The sequence below is a fragment of the Phyllostomus hastatus genome, unplaced genomic scaffold, assembly GCF_019186645.2.
Source record: "Phyllostomus hastatus isolate PE091 unplaced genomic scaffold, TTU_PhHast_1.1 phas_contig_38, whole genome shotgun sequence".
Classification (NCBI taxonomy): domain Eukaryota; kingdom Metazoa; phylum Chordata; class Mammalia; order Chiroptera; family Phyllostomidae; genus Phyllostomus; species Phyllostomus hastatus.
The window spans coordinates 16,370,621-16,386,591 of NW_025333869.1; positions in this window are offsets into that span (position 1 = coordinate 16,370,621).

Sequence of the window (15,971 nt, forward strand, 5' to 3'; positions counted from 1 at the left end):
GTGGTTGTTAATAATTGTGTTTGCTGTCATTTTACTGTACATGTTTTTTATCTTCTTTTTCTTAGATAAGTCTCTTTAACATTTCATATAATATGGGCTTGGTGATTATGAACTCCTTTAACTTGACTTTATTTGAGAAACACTTTATCTGCCCTTCCATTCTAAATGAAAGCTTTGCTGGATAGAGAGATCTTGGATGTAGGTCCTTGCCTTTCATAGCAAACAAATAATAAAGAACTTCCCCAATCTGGCAAAGGAAATAGACTTCCAGGATGTCCAGGAAGCTCAGAGAGTCCCAAAGAAGTTGGACCCAAGGAGGAACACACCAAGGCACATGATAATTACATTACCCAAGATTAAAGATAAGGAGAGAATCTTAAAAGCAGGAAGAGAAAAGGAGAAAGTTACTTTACAAAGGAGTGACCATAAGACTGTCAGATGATCTCTCAAAAGAGAACTTACAGGCAAAAAATAACAATGTAATTTTGATATTGAACTTATTTTAGCATCATACAAATACTTGTTAAACTGTTATTTTTCTTTTTTTTGTAATTGTGGTTCCAGTACAGTTGTCTCCATTTTCTCCCCACCACTCCCCCGACCCCAGCCATCTCTACCTCACACCCTCAATCTTATCCCCCTTTGGTTTTCTTCATGTTTCCTTTTGTAGATGTTCCTGAAAACCCTCCCCATTCTCCCCCCTATTACCCTCTCCCACCTCCCTCTGGTTATTGTCAGTTTGTTTTTAATGTCAATGTCTCTGGTTGTATTTTGCTTGCTTATTTGTTTTATTGATTAGGTTCCACTTATAAGTGAGATCATATGGTATTTGTCCCTCACTGCCTGGCTTATCTCACTTAGCATAATGCTCTCCAGATCCATTCATGTTGTCACAAAGGGTAGAAACTCCTTTCTTTCTGCTGTGGGGTATTCCATCATGTAAATGGAGCATAATTTTTTGATACATTAATTTACTGATGGGCACTTAGGTTGCTTCCAATATTTGGCTATTATGAATTGTGCTGCTATGACCATTGGTGTTGGGAACTGCCCTGCCTGGTTTCAGAAGCTGTAACCCCAACCAAAGCTAAGGCTGAGTGGGTGACCTTCAGACCAAAAGGCACTAAGGAGACAAAGCTTATCTCCCTGGAAGGAACACTGCTTCTGCTCCTTTTACTTCATCCATAACTGGCCCCCAATGCTTGGGTCGGTTGGCCAATGACGGGTAAGATTCCCCAAGGAGGGAATGATCTAAGATAGGCACAATCATGTGGGAGGCCCTCAAGGAAGGACTTGGGGGGCTACAGCAAAAGGGAGTGATGGACCCTCACCACTCAGCTTTGACAAAGCCTGAGTCCTCATTCTGTCTGAAAGAAGTCTCCTAATCTTTCGCCTGCCTTACTTTCCCTACCTGACTTAAGCCTGAAACAATGACAGAGGGTGGTGCAGCCCTGGGCTGGAAAGGGTGGGTTCTCCAGGCAATCAGGCCTAAGAAAGAATATGTAAAATCCTGTGAAACCTGCTTTGTTCAGAATGCTCTCAGTTAAATAAGGGTCCAAGCAAGAAGTGAGTTTGTTCCTCAAAGTTCTACAGTTCTTTAGCTACCTGACCCTAACACAAAATAGGCCCTCAGAGTTCTTTATTATCTATTGTTTAATCCTTACTGCCTGACAATGATGAATGAGCTTTACCTGTATTCTTGTGCAAATGAACCCAATAAAAGCCCATTGAGGAAAAAGCTCTTGGCCCTTCTCCTTTGAGAGATTGGCCACCTTTCCTCCCCAAGCAGATCATGCCTTGGTAGACTAATTGTCATCTGTGGTGGCCCGGGGGGGCCCTGCTGGTGGAGCCCCCACACATTGAAGTGTATAGGTTCTTTTGAATTGGTGTTTCAGGAAATAATAGATGCAACATCAGTCATTTTAAGACAGAAAATAAATATTCAAAAGCATCAACAAAACTATTTGGTAGAGCAGTGAATATTGTAATAAAAGAAACAAATCTCATCAGCAGAAATTAAAATGGAAAATAACAGTTAATAATAATAAAGAAATTAAAATGAAAAATAATAGTTAATAATAATAAAAAATAAAATGAGAAATAACAGTTAATAATAATAAACTGTTATAATAGTTTTATTGATGCTTTTGAATATTTGTTTTCTGTTTTAAAGTTACTGATGTTATATTTATTATTTCCTTTATTGGTAAAAGAACAGTTGCATCAAGCTATATTACAGTCATATTCACAGACACTGCTATCTCCACTGTTTCTCTCTACCCACTCCCTGCTTTCTGGAGTTTGTTCTTCACCCCTTTTAACCACAGTGCTACCTGCATGGTTTTACTTTTTTTTTTTAATCCTTGTCTTTTACTTATTTTTTTATTGTTGATCAATTTTCAGGGTTTTTCTTTTTCTGTCCCTTCTCTAGATGTAAGTTATACGATAAAGGTGAATAGATAGAAATAATCTTGTTTAAAGAAAGAAATGAGAGAGTACAAAGGCTAAGGCCATGTCTGCTGAGTAGTAAAAGTTCATACATAAGAAATGACAAGAATGAGAGGCAGAGAGCATCTGCCCTATGTTAGATGTGGTCTAGAGGAACAAGGTTGCAAAGAATATTTCTGCTTTTTTAGAGACAATTAAGGATTCAAATTACATTTTTATTTACTTTTCACCAACTATTGATTTAGTACATACTTTATGGTAGTCACTTTCCACTTCAAGGATACAGCAGTCTACACAGTGTAAAAAAGTAATTTTAAAAATGAATAAATAACTATTATTTTTTTATTTTTTTAAAGATTTTTTATTTATTTGTTTTTAGAGAGGGAAGGGAGGGAGAAAGAGAAACATCAATATGCGGCTGCTGGGGGCCGTGGCCTGCAACCCAGGCATGTGCCCTGACCAGGAATGGAACCTGTGATGCTTTGGTTCGCAGCCCACATTCAATCCACTGAGCTATGCCAGCCAGGGCAATAACTATTATTTTTGATTGATATAAATGTTAAGGTTGACATACAGCAAAGTAAGGAGATAGTGATGAAGGGAAGGGGTGCTATTTTATATAAGCTAGCTAAGTAAAGCCTCTGTGATTAGGTAATTTTTAAGCAGGGATTTTAATGAAGTTTCTGGAGTTTGTTTCCATGAATGAGATTTTGAACTAGGACTGAGCTACCTGAGGATCTAGGATCTACTGGGGCTACAGTGATAGTAAAGGTAAACATAAGGTTCTTTGGGAGGACAGATGTGGCTCACTAAACTAAGCTTAGTTTAGTGGGGTTTTAAAAGGCTTATAAGGGGTGACCAAAGTCTCAAAGGTAAAGATTGAAATAGGAAGTCAGAGGAGATTGAAAACATGAGCACAAAAAAAGCAGTGTTCATGGAGGCTAAGAAAATGATGTAGTGCAAGTAACTCTATTTGCTCTATCCTGTAAGGTTATAATAATAATTAAGTCAAGAAATGCAAGCAGAGGCAAAAACAAAATTATTTCTCTGACAAGCTATATAGTTTGGATATTACTCTGAGGACAGTAGGGGAGAAAATGATGATTTTAAGCAAGGGTGTAACAAGGTTAATGTTATGCATGGAAAGATCATCTCACATGTTGGAGAGTGGCCAATTTATAAAAAAATGAATTGGAAGGAGTAAGACTAGAGTCAGAAAAACTTGTTAAACACCTCTGTTTATCTATACACATTACACAAACGTGAATATTTTTGTACCCATCTCGAGGCAATTTTTTCTTAGAACTGATCATACAACAGAAATAAGGCTGGGAAACAGTAAAATTTTTATTATGAAACATCTAATTATATTGCTATTATTTTTCATTTTAATTTCTGCTGATCACTTTCTTGCTCATATGTTGATCTGTCCGCAGTGGTGTTTGTTCTTAGTCTGTACACCTTTTTGTATCATGTGTGTCATCAATAAACATAATGATCATAAACATTATCTCTGGTTATAGTACATATCCAGACCTTTATTATAACTTACAAAATCCCATAATTATATGACAGGATAAGTTGTCTCCCTCCAGTCTCCATTGCATCCATTATAAGTGAACACACTTTAATCTTCAGGAATTAAGTGTCCTCATCTTTATTCATTGTCCAATATTTTTAATCTCACAGATGAGTCTAGGTTACAGGCTATCTGAACTATTAGTTTATTATAAAGAAAGCTGCCATTTGACTCACTTATATTGCCTGCTCCAGTATTTTCTCTTTGTCTAAGCTTTTCCCCTTTAAAGCAAATAATTAAAGTTTGCTCTACAAACTTAACTTGCTATTTTTCTTCAGTTCATGTGACAATGGATTGAGTTCTCTAGCAAAATATTTTAACCACACACAGTTCAATTTCTCACTTGTAAGTATTCCTTAATGTCTAAAACCTTTATATTTGGAGACCTTGTTATTCTGACTCTTGGTGATCACTTTATAATGTGACTAAGAGTCAGTCCTAAAATCATCATTTATCTCCTTTAGATGCAGAGAAAACAATTATGGATATATCCTGCAATGAGTTAGCTACTAGCCCCTCTAGATCACTGGCTAAAGAGACAAGAGTTGTCACATAAGTAATGAAGCTGTACGTAGTTTGTTCCTTATGCTTTGTATACTTGAAAACAAATAAGTAACATACATTTTATGTTCCAGGAGGAGAATCCTTAATTTAATGCTAGTGTTTACCCATACTATTTAACTTAAGCATTCAAGAAAGGAAACTTTCATAATTACATTTCCAAAGTATAAAAAATGGGCAGTTTAACATCTCTAAACCAAACTTTCCATATCTATAACATAAAAATAATATAATTCAGATGGTTAATTATACCTTTTTTCCAGGAGATTTTATCACTTCTTGTGTGTTTGTCTCTACACATATTATAACATATTTATCAGATTTCAAAAGAATCACTGGGTTTGGATTTAGAATTGCATTCTCTTTTTAGATTAATATTTTTTCCTTTTATATTGAGTGGGATTTATTTCTTTACTTGTTGAAGATGTTTGTGTATCTCTCTTCTCATAATATTTCCTTCATCTTTGTTGTAATTGAATTCTGGCAATCCCTTATGGACATTAATAGAGAGGTAGATCTCCCAAATGTTGGTTGTTTTCTTCTGTTTTTTTTTCTTATTTTTATTTTCAGCAACTAGACTGTGAAAGGGTCTAGAGGTGAAATAAGTTTTTCTTAAGTTTTCATGCCCCAGCCATAATATTTTTTTATTCTCCCTCAAAACTATTTTACTTGTGGCAGTTTAAAACAGTCTTTCTGTAATTCCCACTTACATATTTAACATGTAGTATATCTTCATTATTGTTCCTGTAATCATTCTTGGGATCGGAGCTTAATTATAAAAACCATCCCAGATTTCAGTCTATCTCTGTTTTCATGAGCTTGGTAATGTGACTTTGTTGATCCACCTCAAGAAATGTATAATCTATTTCTCCATGCCTTGAACTTGTGCTAAATTTGTAACTTAGTTTGGATAGTAGAATGAAGTAGAAGTGCAATTGTGTTTGTTCTGAGCCTAGGACTGAAGTGTTCTTGTACACTCTACTATGCTCAAATCCTTCTGAAAACCTGCCTGGTTTAGACTTCTAAAAGACAAGATACTGTAGAGCAGAGACAAGTAAGTAAGCTCAGTGGTCCTGGCTAGGCCCTGAACTTCTGATAGGACCCAGCCAACAATATTAAAGTCCACCAGTGACTGACACATAGTTGACCACAGGTACTGGATAAGCTGTGTCAGATCAAATTGCAGGACTGCCAACACAATCCACAGGTTATGAGCAAAAGTAATTGTTTATTAAGGTATGAAACTGAGAATTTGTGATTTCTTTAACCTGGTATTACTGTGACAATAAATAAATGATGCAAGAATTGGTTGTGAGAAAACACATTCCAAAAAGTTGTGTAACACAAATAGTAATAAAGCTAATAAAAGTTGTAATTAGAAACTAAGTCCTTAATCTTTTCATTGTACCACTATATTTCTTACCACTCTAGAAACACAGTTAATAAGGTCACGTAAAAAAAACAAGTCAAAAATCATACAATTACGATCTGCACACCTCCATTTCAGGATTCTGCAGCCATTTATCCAAGTCACAGACATGTACCTCAAACTTAAAAAAATTGAAATGAAAGTTTGTTTTTGGTATGGGAAATGAGAAGTGAGAGAACATTACAAAAATGCTATTAAGGTGCTTGGTGTAACTGGAATGCGTATATGTGGGTGTCTGAACCAGTTTCCACTTCTTTGTGAAACTTATCCCCTGAAGAATTTACTTACTTTCTTAGCCATTCCTACACACCAGAGATCAAGGTACTGAGTGATTTCCATGGACCATCTCAGAAAAGATTCAGATTGAGTCAGAAAAGTAATTTTTCAATTTTTATAATTTTTTGCTATTGTTTGTCAGTATGCTATTCTCAGTTTCCATGCTCAATTGCTGAATATTCTTTATAAGGTTTGCCATCTGGGCAATCAAGGTGGAGATTGTGAAACAAAGCTTCACAACATGGAAAATCTGTTAAAATATTTTCAAAATATCTTCTTACTTTGGCTTAGAATATTGAAATATAGTAGAAATAAAATTTGGTCAATTTGAAATCTTTTGGTTCTTTAGTTGACATGAAGGAACTAAAATGACTTTGGCATCAAAGCACAGTCATGAGACAAATAAAGATGAATGCAAACGTGTAGTAGGAAGGTTCCATTGCATCAAAGCTACAGTGCTAACTTGAGCCCATGTGCACACAACCTTGAGGTATGCTTTGGTCTCAGTTTCTATAAAGTAGCATTGGGTGAATATGCTTCCTCTTTTAGTAATGAGAAAATAAGATTAAGAAGTAAATTATTTTTCCCTGGCTTGTGTGGCTTAGTGGATTAAGTGCCAACTTGCAAACCTGGTTCAATTCCTAGTCAGGGCACATGCCTGGGTTATAGGCCATGTTCCCAGTTAGGGGCATACGATGTATCCCTCACACACTGATGTCTCTCTCCCTCTCTTTCTCCCTCCCTTCCCCTCTCTCTAAAAGCGCATAAACAAAAATCTTTAAAAAAAGAAATAAATTATTTTTATCCATTTAAAAACAGTTTGTTAATATAACAGTTAAAGAGCATGAGTTTAAAATTACTGAAATAAGCTAAAACTCCAATTTCTTTGTTGTTTTGTCTTTTGATGACAGGGCAAGTTACTCAGTACCTCAGGAAGTTGCCTTTCATGTGAAACGGAGGTAATATTGATTACCTCAGTGTTTTGAGTAAGCATTTATATTTGTTTGAGGAATTAACTGCCAATTTAATCACACTACCTTGGAAAGAGTTTGTGCTCAATTCTTTTCCTCTGATTCAAAAATCCCATATCTATGCTGTATCATTTTAGACACTTTTTCTTTATTCTCTTTCCATTAAGATAATTTTTTTCCAAGATCTTTATTAATTCCAATCTAATCTATGATCCTTACTCAAATGATACTAAGTTCAATTTTAATTCTAACATATGTGCTGTCCAATAAAACATTCAACCATTGATATTGGCAAATAGATTACTCATTTTGATAAGATTTTATTAAAATCTAAGTATTTCATTTTCAAGAGATCTTTCTTCTTAAAATATTTGAGAAAATTTGGAGGAAAAGGACACTCCCTTTGTCCTGGTCTCATAGGATATAAGTTAACAACAGAATAGAATATAATACATATTTGCTAATAGAATCAATAAATTGCATCTGGGAATATTCTTTAAAATCTCATTAAAGATATTATGGAAATCTGAACAGTCCTAAATCAATTATAGAATTTACATTTATAGCTAAATTCTTTCTTTAAATGATGACAACAATAACATCAAGAACATAAAGTCCTGTGGGCCCAGATAGTATTAATGGTAAAATATAATTAAGGAGCAAATAATATCAATTCAAAAAATCACCTTCCAAAAAATAAGTTTGATCATCTAAGTAGAAAATGCTGCGTAATCTATAAAAGGAATTCCACAACTAATAAATGAATTTAGCAAGATTGTAGAATACATATGTATGTTACAACCATAATCTTATATAATAATGATAGCTAATTTGAAATTAAAATTTGAAAATATCTTTTAAAATAACATCCCAAATAAAATATTTGGATATTATCAGTGCAATATGGATTCAAAAAATCACAAAACACTAAGTTTAAAAAAATTTAAAAAGGTCTAAATTAATTAAGAGAATACCTAAGTTCATAAACTGAAATATTCAATTTTATTCAGCTGTCATCTCACACAAGAGAGTATAGAATTGTCAAAAGGATAGACATATAGATCAATCAAACAGAATGAAGAGATTATAAATAGACCTCTATAAACATATATCTATCTGGTTTTGATAAATGTATAAAAGTAATTCAGTAAAGGATAGATTTTTCAAAAAATAAATTTGTTTCATCCCTTATACCATATGCAACACCCTCAGGATGGATTATAGATCTAAATATAACATGTGAAACTTAATATTCTTGAAGAAAATATAGGAGAAATTTGTTACAATAGGTTCATTAAATAGTTTTAGAAATCAAAGCATAATCCATAAAAGAAAATATTAATTGGACTCTATCAAAATTTTAAAATATTTGCTTTGTGGAAGACACTATTATACAAGTTAAAAGACAACCTATAGAATGAGGAAAATGTCTGTAAACCATTTATGTTATGTGTTACTTGGAATTAAAATATATTTTTAAAAACCCAAACTCAGTCATTTGAAAAACAACAGCACAATAAAAATATTCACAATATTTGAAGATCTGTACATATATATGTAAGTTATATGTATGTCAAATAAACACATAGAAAGTTGGTCAATGTCATTAGTGACTAGGAAATGTAAACAAAAACTACAGTGAGATCCACTAAACACTTATTAGAATGTTTAAAAATTTTTTAAAAAACTGGAAATACCAAATACTTATGAGGATGTAGAACACCTCTCATGCATTGCTGATGAGAATTTGAAATGAAACAACCATTTTGGGAGAAAATTTGGTAGTTTCTTTTAAAGTTAGTATTATAAGAAATGTCGTATTTTCCTTTAAAACGACACAGTAATTATATGATCCATCAATCACACACATAGGTATTTACCCAATTGAATTCTGAAATTTACGTTCACATGATTTTTTATGATCAGCATAAACTGGAAACACCCCTATAGTGAGCAGAATGATCCCCAAAGATATCTACATCCTAATCTCTGGAACCTATAAATATGCTAGTTACAAGGCAAAGGCATGCTAAGGTTCAAATGGAATCAGTTACTAATTTGCTGAATTTAAAATAGAGAAATTTTACCTAGGTGGGCTAAAGATAATCACAAAGGCCTTTCAAAGTGGAAGAGCATTTAGAAGTCAAAACCAGAGGGATGGTCATTGAGAAGGACTCAGTCTGACATCGCTGACTGCAAGTGGAAGAAGAGGGCCAGGAACTAAAGAATACAGGAGACTTGTAGAAGCTCAAAGGGACAAGGAAAGGCTCCAGAGAAGGATGCAATACTGCTGACACATTCAGTTTAGCCCAGTGAGTCCCATTTTGGACCTGAGACCTAATTAAGTTAATAATTTTGTTTTATTACAAGCCATTAAATTAGTGATAATTTATTTCTGAGGCAATAGAAAATTAGTATATATTAATATGTCTTACAGTTCAAGAAAAACAATGGCACATCTGTGTAATAGAATACTTCTCAACAATGAAAACAAAACAGTCTACCCATGAAAGGACATAAATGAACAATAAAGGCATTTTACTAATTTTTTATTATTATTTTTTTAAATATTGTTCAAATGCAGTTTTCTCCTTTTTACTCCCAATCAAGTCCCCCCTCCCACCCTCCCCACTTCCCTCCCATTACCACCCTCCCCTTAGTCTATGAGCATGTGTCCTTTAAGTTTGTTCCTGTGAACCCTTCCCACTGTCCCCTTAAATTCCCTCTTCTCTCCCCTCCGGTCACAATCAGCCTGTCCTCTATTTCAGTGTCTTTGGTTATATTTTGCTTGTTTCTTTGTTTTCTTATTTAGGTTCCTGTTAAAGGTGAGATCATATGGTATTTGTCTTTCACTGCCTGGCTTGTTTCGCTTAGCACAATGTTTTCCAGCACCATCCATGCTGTTGCAAAGGGTAGGAGCTCCTTCTTTCTTTCTGCTGCATAGAATTCCATTGTGTAAATGTACCATAGTTTTTTGATCCATTCATTTACTGATGGGCACCTTGGTTGCTTCCAGCATCTAGCTATTGTAAATTGTGCTACTATGAACATTGGGATGCATATGTTCTTTTGAATTGGTGTTTTAGTATTCTTAGGATAGAGTCCCAGCAGTGGAATTGCAGGCTCAAAAGGCAGATCCATTTTTAGTTTTCTGAGGAAGTTCCATACTGCTTTCCATAGTGGTTGTACCAGTCTGCACTCCCACCAGCAGTGCGCTAGGGTCCCCTTTTCTCCACAACCTCTCCAACACTTGTTGTTTGTTGCTTTGTTTATGATGGCCATTCTATCTGGTGTGAAGTGGTATCTCATTGTGGTTTTAATTTACATCTCTCTGATAGCTAGCGATATTGAACATCGTTTCATGTGTCTTTGGATTTTCTGTATGTCCTCCTTGGAGAAGTGTCTGTTCAAGTCCTTTGCCCACTTTTTAATTGGATTGCTTGTCTTCTTAGAGTGCAATCCTGTGAGTTCTCTATATATTTTGGAGATTAAACCCTTGTCTGAGGTGTCATTGGCAAATATGTTTTCTGATACAGTTGGTTCTCTTTTAATTTTGATACTGTTTTCTTAAGCTGTGCAGAAACTTTTCATTTTGATAAGGTCCCATTTGTTTATTCTTTCCTTTATGTTCCTTGCTCTAGGGGACACGTCAGTAAAAAAGTTTCTTTGTGAAATATCTGAGATTTTCCTACCTACGTTCTCCTCTAGGACTTTAATGGTGTCATGTTTTATATTTAAGTCTTTTGTCCACCTTGAATTTATTTTTGTATATGGTGTAAGTTGGTGCTCAAGTTTCATTTTTTTGCACGTAGCTGTGCAGTTCTCCCAACACGATTTGTTGAAGAGGCTATTTTTATTCCATTTTATGTTGCTGCCTCCTTTGTCAAATATTAATTGACCATAGAGACTTGGGCTTATTTCTGGGCTCTCTGTTCTGTTCCATTGGTCTATGTGCCTGTTTTTATGCCAGTACCAGGCTGTTTTGATGAGAGTAGCCTTGTAGTATAGTTTATTGCCAGGTATTGTGATCCCTCCTACTTTACTCTTCTTTCTCAAAATTGCAGCAGCTATTCAGGGTCATTTATAATTCCACATAAATTTTTGAAGTGTTTGTTCTATGTCTGTGAAATATGCCATTGGTACTTTAATAGGAATTGCATTGAATGTTTAAATTGCTTTGGGTAGTATGGACATTTTGATGATATTAATTCTTCCAATCCATGAACACGGTATATGTTTCCATTTGTCTGTGTCTTCCTTGATTTCTTTCTTCAGTGTTTTGTACTTTTCTGAATACCAGTCTTTTACCTCTTTGGTTAGGTTTATTCCTAGATATTTTATTTTTCTTTTTGCTATTTCAAATAGGATTTTTTTCCTTGATCTCTGATTCTGCTGTTTCATTGTTGGTGTACAGAAATGCCTTTGATTTCTGGATATTGACTTTGTATCCCGCTGTTTTGCCAGATTCATTTATTAGGTCAAGCAGGTTTTTGGTAGAGTCTATAGGATTTTCTATGTATACTATCATGTCATCTGCAAACAGTGACAGTTTTGTTTCCTCCTTTCCGATTTGAATGCCTTTTATTTCTTTTTTCTTGTCTGATTGCTGTGGCTAAAACTTCCAGTACTATATTGAATAGAAGTGGTGAAAGCGGACAGCCTTGTCTTGTTCCTGATCTTAATGGAAAAGGTTTTAATTTTTGCCCATTGAGAATGATGTTGGCTGAAGGTCTCTCATATATGGCCTTTATTATGTTGAGGAATGATCCCTTTATTCCCACTTTGCCGAGTGTTTTTTATCATGAATGGGTGCTGTACCTTATCAAATGCTTTTTCTGCATCAATTGATATGATCATGTGGTTTTTTGTCTTTGCTTTTGTTTATGTGATGTATTACATTTACTGACTTGCGAATATTGAACCATCCTTGCATCCCTGGAATGAATCCCACTTGGTCATGGTCTATAATCTTTTTAATGTATTGTTGGATGCGGTTTGCCAGTATTTTGTTGAGGATTTTAGCGTCAATGTTCATCAGTCATATTGGCCTGAAGTTTTCTTTCTTTGTTGTGTCTTTATTTGGTTTTGGAATTAGGATGATGTTGGCCTCATAAAAAGAGTTTGGGAGACTCCCATCCTTTTGGATTTTTTGGAATAGTCTGTGAAGGATAGGGGTTAGCTCTTCCTTAAATGTTTTGTAGAATTCTCCTGTGAAACCATCTGGTCCAGGGCTTTTTTGTGTTGGGAGTTTTTTGATTACTGCTTCAATTTCTTTTGTTGTTATTGGTCTGTTCAGACTTTCTGCTTCTTTATCATTGAGTTTTGGAAGATTATATTTTTCTAGAAAGTTATCCATTTCATCTAGGTTTTCAAATTTCTTGGCATACAGTTCTTTGTAGTAATTTCTTACAATCCTTTGTATTTCTGTGGTATCTGTTGTAATCTCTCCTCTTTCATTTCTGACTGTGTTTATTTGGGTCTTCTCACTGTTTTTCTTGATGAGTCTGCTTAAAGGCTTGTCGATTTTGTTTATCTTTTCAAAGAACCAGCTCTTGGATTCATTGATCCTTAGAATTGTGCTTTTAGTGTCTATGTCATTTAATTCTGCTCTGATCTTGGTTATTTCCTTCCTTCTGCTTGCTCTGGGCTGTCTTTGATGATGTTCCTCGAGTTCTTGTAGACATAAGGTTAGGTTGTTTGTTTGGAATGTTTCTAACCTTTTTAGGTGGGCCTGTATCGCTATGAACTTCCCTCTCAGGACTGCCTTGGCTGTGTCCCGTAAGTTTTGGGCTGTTGTGAGTTCATTTTCATTTGTTTCCAGAAACCTTTTGATTTCTTCCCTAATATCATTCTTGACCCATTCATTGTTTAATAGCATGCTTTAAATCTCCATGATTTTGAGTGTTTTTGGTTTTTTTTCTTTCAGGTTGGTTTCTAGCTTCAGTTCCTTGTGGTCTGACAAAATGCTTGGTATGATTTCAATTTTCTTGAAATTCTTGAGGCTTGTTTTGTGTCCTATTATGTGGTCTATCTTTGAGAATGTTCCGTGTACATTTGAAAATAATGTATATTTAGCTTCTTTTGGATGGAGGGTTTTGTATATATCAGTAAAGTCCATTTCATTAAGGGTATTGTTCAATGCCACAATATCTTTGTTGATATTTTGTTTAGAAGATCTGTCCATTTTTGATAGTCGGGTGTTAAAATCTCCCACTATAATTGTGTTGCTGTCCATATCTTTCTTGAAGTCCTCTAAGATTTTCTTTATGTATTTGGGTGCTCCTATGTTGGGTGCATATATATTTATAATATTTGTGTCTTCTTGATGGATTCTTCCCTTGAGTATTATGAAGTGACCTTCTGGGTCTCTCTTTATGGACCTTTTTTGGAAGTCTATTTTGTCTGATATGAGTATTGCTACCCTGGCTTTTTTTTCCTGTCGATTTGCTTGGAAGATTTGCTTCCAGCCCTTCACTTTCAGCCTGTGTAGGTCTTTTATCCTGAGGTGGGTCTCTTGTAGACAGCAGATATGTGGGTCATTTTTTCTTATCCAATCAGCTATTTTATGTCTTTTGATTGGAGCATTTAATCCATTTATGTTTAAGGTTATTATTGATAGGTACTTATTCATTGTCTTTTATGTATGTGTGTTCCTCTCTCTCTCTCTCTCTCTCTCTTTCTTCTCTCCTCCTTAAAGCAGTCCTTTTAGAATCTCTTGCAGAGCTGGTTTGGTTGAGGCATATTCTTTTAGACTTCTTTTGTCTGGGAAGCTTCTTATTTGGCCTTCAATCTTGATCGAGAGCCTTGCTGGATATAGTAGCCTTGGTTGCAGCCCTCTGGTTCTCATTACCTGGAGTATTTCTTGCCATTCTCTTCTGGCTTGAAGTGTTTCCACTGAGAAGTCAGCTGTTAGCCTTATTGGGGCTCCCTTGTATGTCACTTCCTTTTTCTCCCTTGCTGCCTTTAAGATTCTCTCTTTGTCTTGAAATTTTGTCATTTTAATTATGATGTTCCTTGGGGTAGGTCTGTTTGGGTTCCTCTTGATTGGGACTCTCTGTGTTTCCTGGATTTGTGTGACTTTTTCTCTCATCAAATTAGGGAAGTTCTCCTTCATTACTTGTTCAACTAGGTTTGCGATCCCTTGCTCTTCTTCTTCTCCTTCTGGTATCCCTATTATACGGATATTATTACATTTCATATTGTCTTGCATTTCTCTTTATCCCTCTTCATTCTTTCTGAGCCTTTTCTTGCTCTTTCTGGATGCTGTTTTCTACTTTGTCCTTCAGCTCGCTAATCCGATCTTCTGCTTCATCAATCCTGCTTTTCATTCCTTCTACTCTGTTCTTCAGTTCAGAAATTGTATTCTTCATTTCCTCTTGACCTTCGTTGAGAGTTTCTATTTCCTTTTTCATGTTTATATAGTTTGCAGTGAGATTGATGTAGTTTCCCTCTAATTTCTGAAAGCTCATTGTGAGTTCATTGAACTTCCTGGTAATCATTGTTTTGAACTCACTATCTGATAGTTGAGTTGCCTCTATTTCATTTAGCATTTTTCCTGAGGCTTCCCCATTTCCCTTCAGTTGGGGGTTGTTTCTTTGTTTTCTCATTGTTCATCGGTTTCTTCTTTTTTCTTCTTGTTTGTTAATTTGAACTGTTCTGATTCCCTGTAATTATGGTGTGAACTTCTGTGGTAGAATATTTGTGTGTTTCAGTGGTGCAATCTCCTTCGTGTATCCTGGTGTTCACAGCTTCCCCCTACTCTTTTTTGGGATCAGTTGGAGGAGTAAGGCAAAATGGTTTAAAACAGCAAGACAGTATACTATGATATTTACTTTAGCAGCCAGTAGAGAAGAGATGGGTTATCCTTTGGCTCCTTATAGTGTTAACCGTGATCCTCCACCCCACTGTCCATGTTTTAGAAAGGATGGAAAGAAGGTAAGACTCTTATTGGGGACGAGAGGATTGTCAGTTGGATCTAGAAAGCTGTGAGGCTGTGGGAGGTCAGCTTCTAAGGTAGGGTTGGACTAAAGATGAGTATATAGGAGTAGTGAGTAAAAGAATAGAGACAACCCCCACAATAGTATAGTTCAGAAAATTGCAAAGTGGGCTGAGGTCAGGTAGGGGTATTGAGAAGTATTTACAATTGTATAGACTAGGTCTTACTAGCAGTAATAGTAAAGTGACAGTCTTGTGGCAGAATCGATGAGGTCTAGATAACAAGAATAAAGAGTATAGAACCTTGAGAGAGGTATTAGTGGAACACAGATGAAGGATAATAACTTATCAACACCTTGTGACTGAGATACCAGGGGGAACCTATCAAATGACAGTATAACCAGCCAAGCAAAGATTATACAAAAAGGAAAAGAATACCCAAATATTATTAAAATAAAAAATGTCAGAAAAGTGAGAAAAAGATAATACAAATTTACAGTAACTTGCAAGATTGAAAAAAAAAGGAGAGAAAAGCAGAAGATGTAGTGCCAGAGAAATGAATTTGGAGTGGAAAGAATAATATTAGGTTGAATGGAAGAGAAACATAAGGGATTGTGAGATAAAAATAATTAGAATTGAAAAAAAAAGTCATGTAAAACACAAGATAAAATCAATCATCCAACAACAGCCAGAGAAACCAAACAAAACCAAACAAACAGAACAAAAAAACCCCCCAAACAAACAAACAAACAAAAACCTCTTGTTGGTTTCT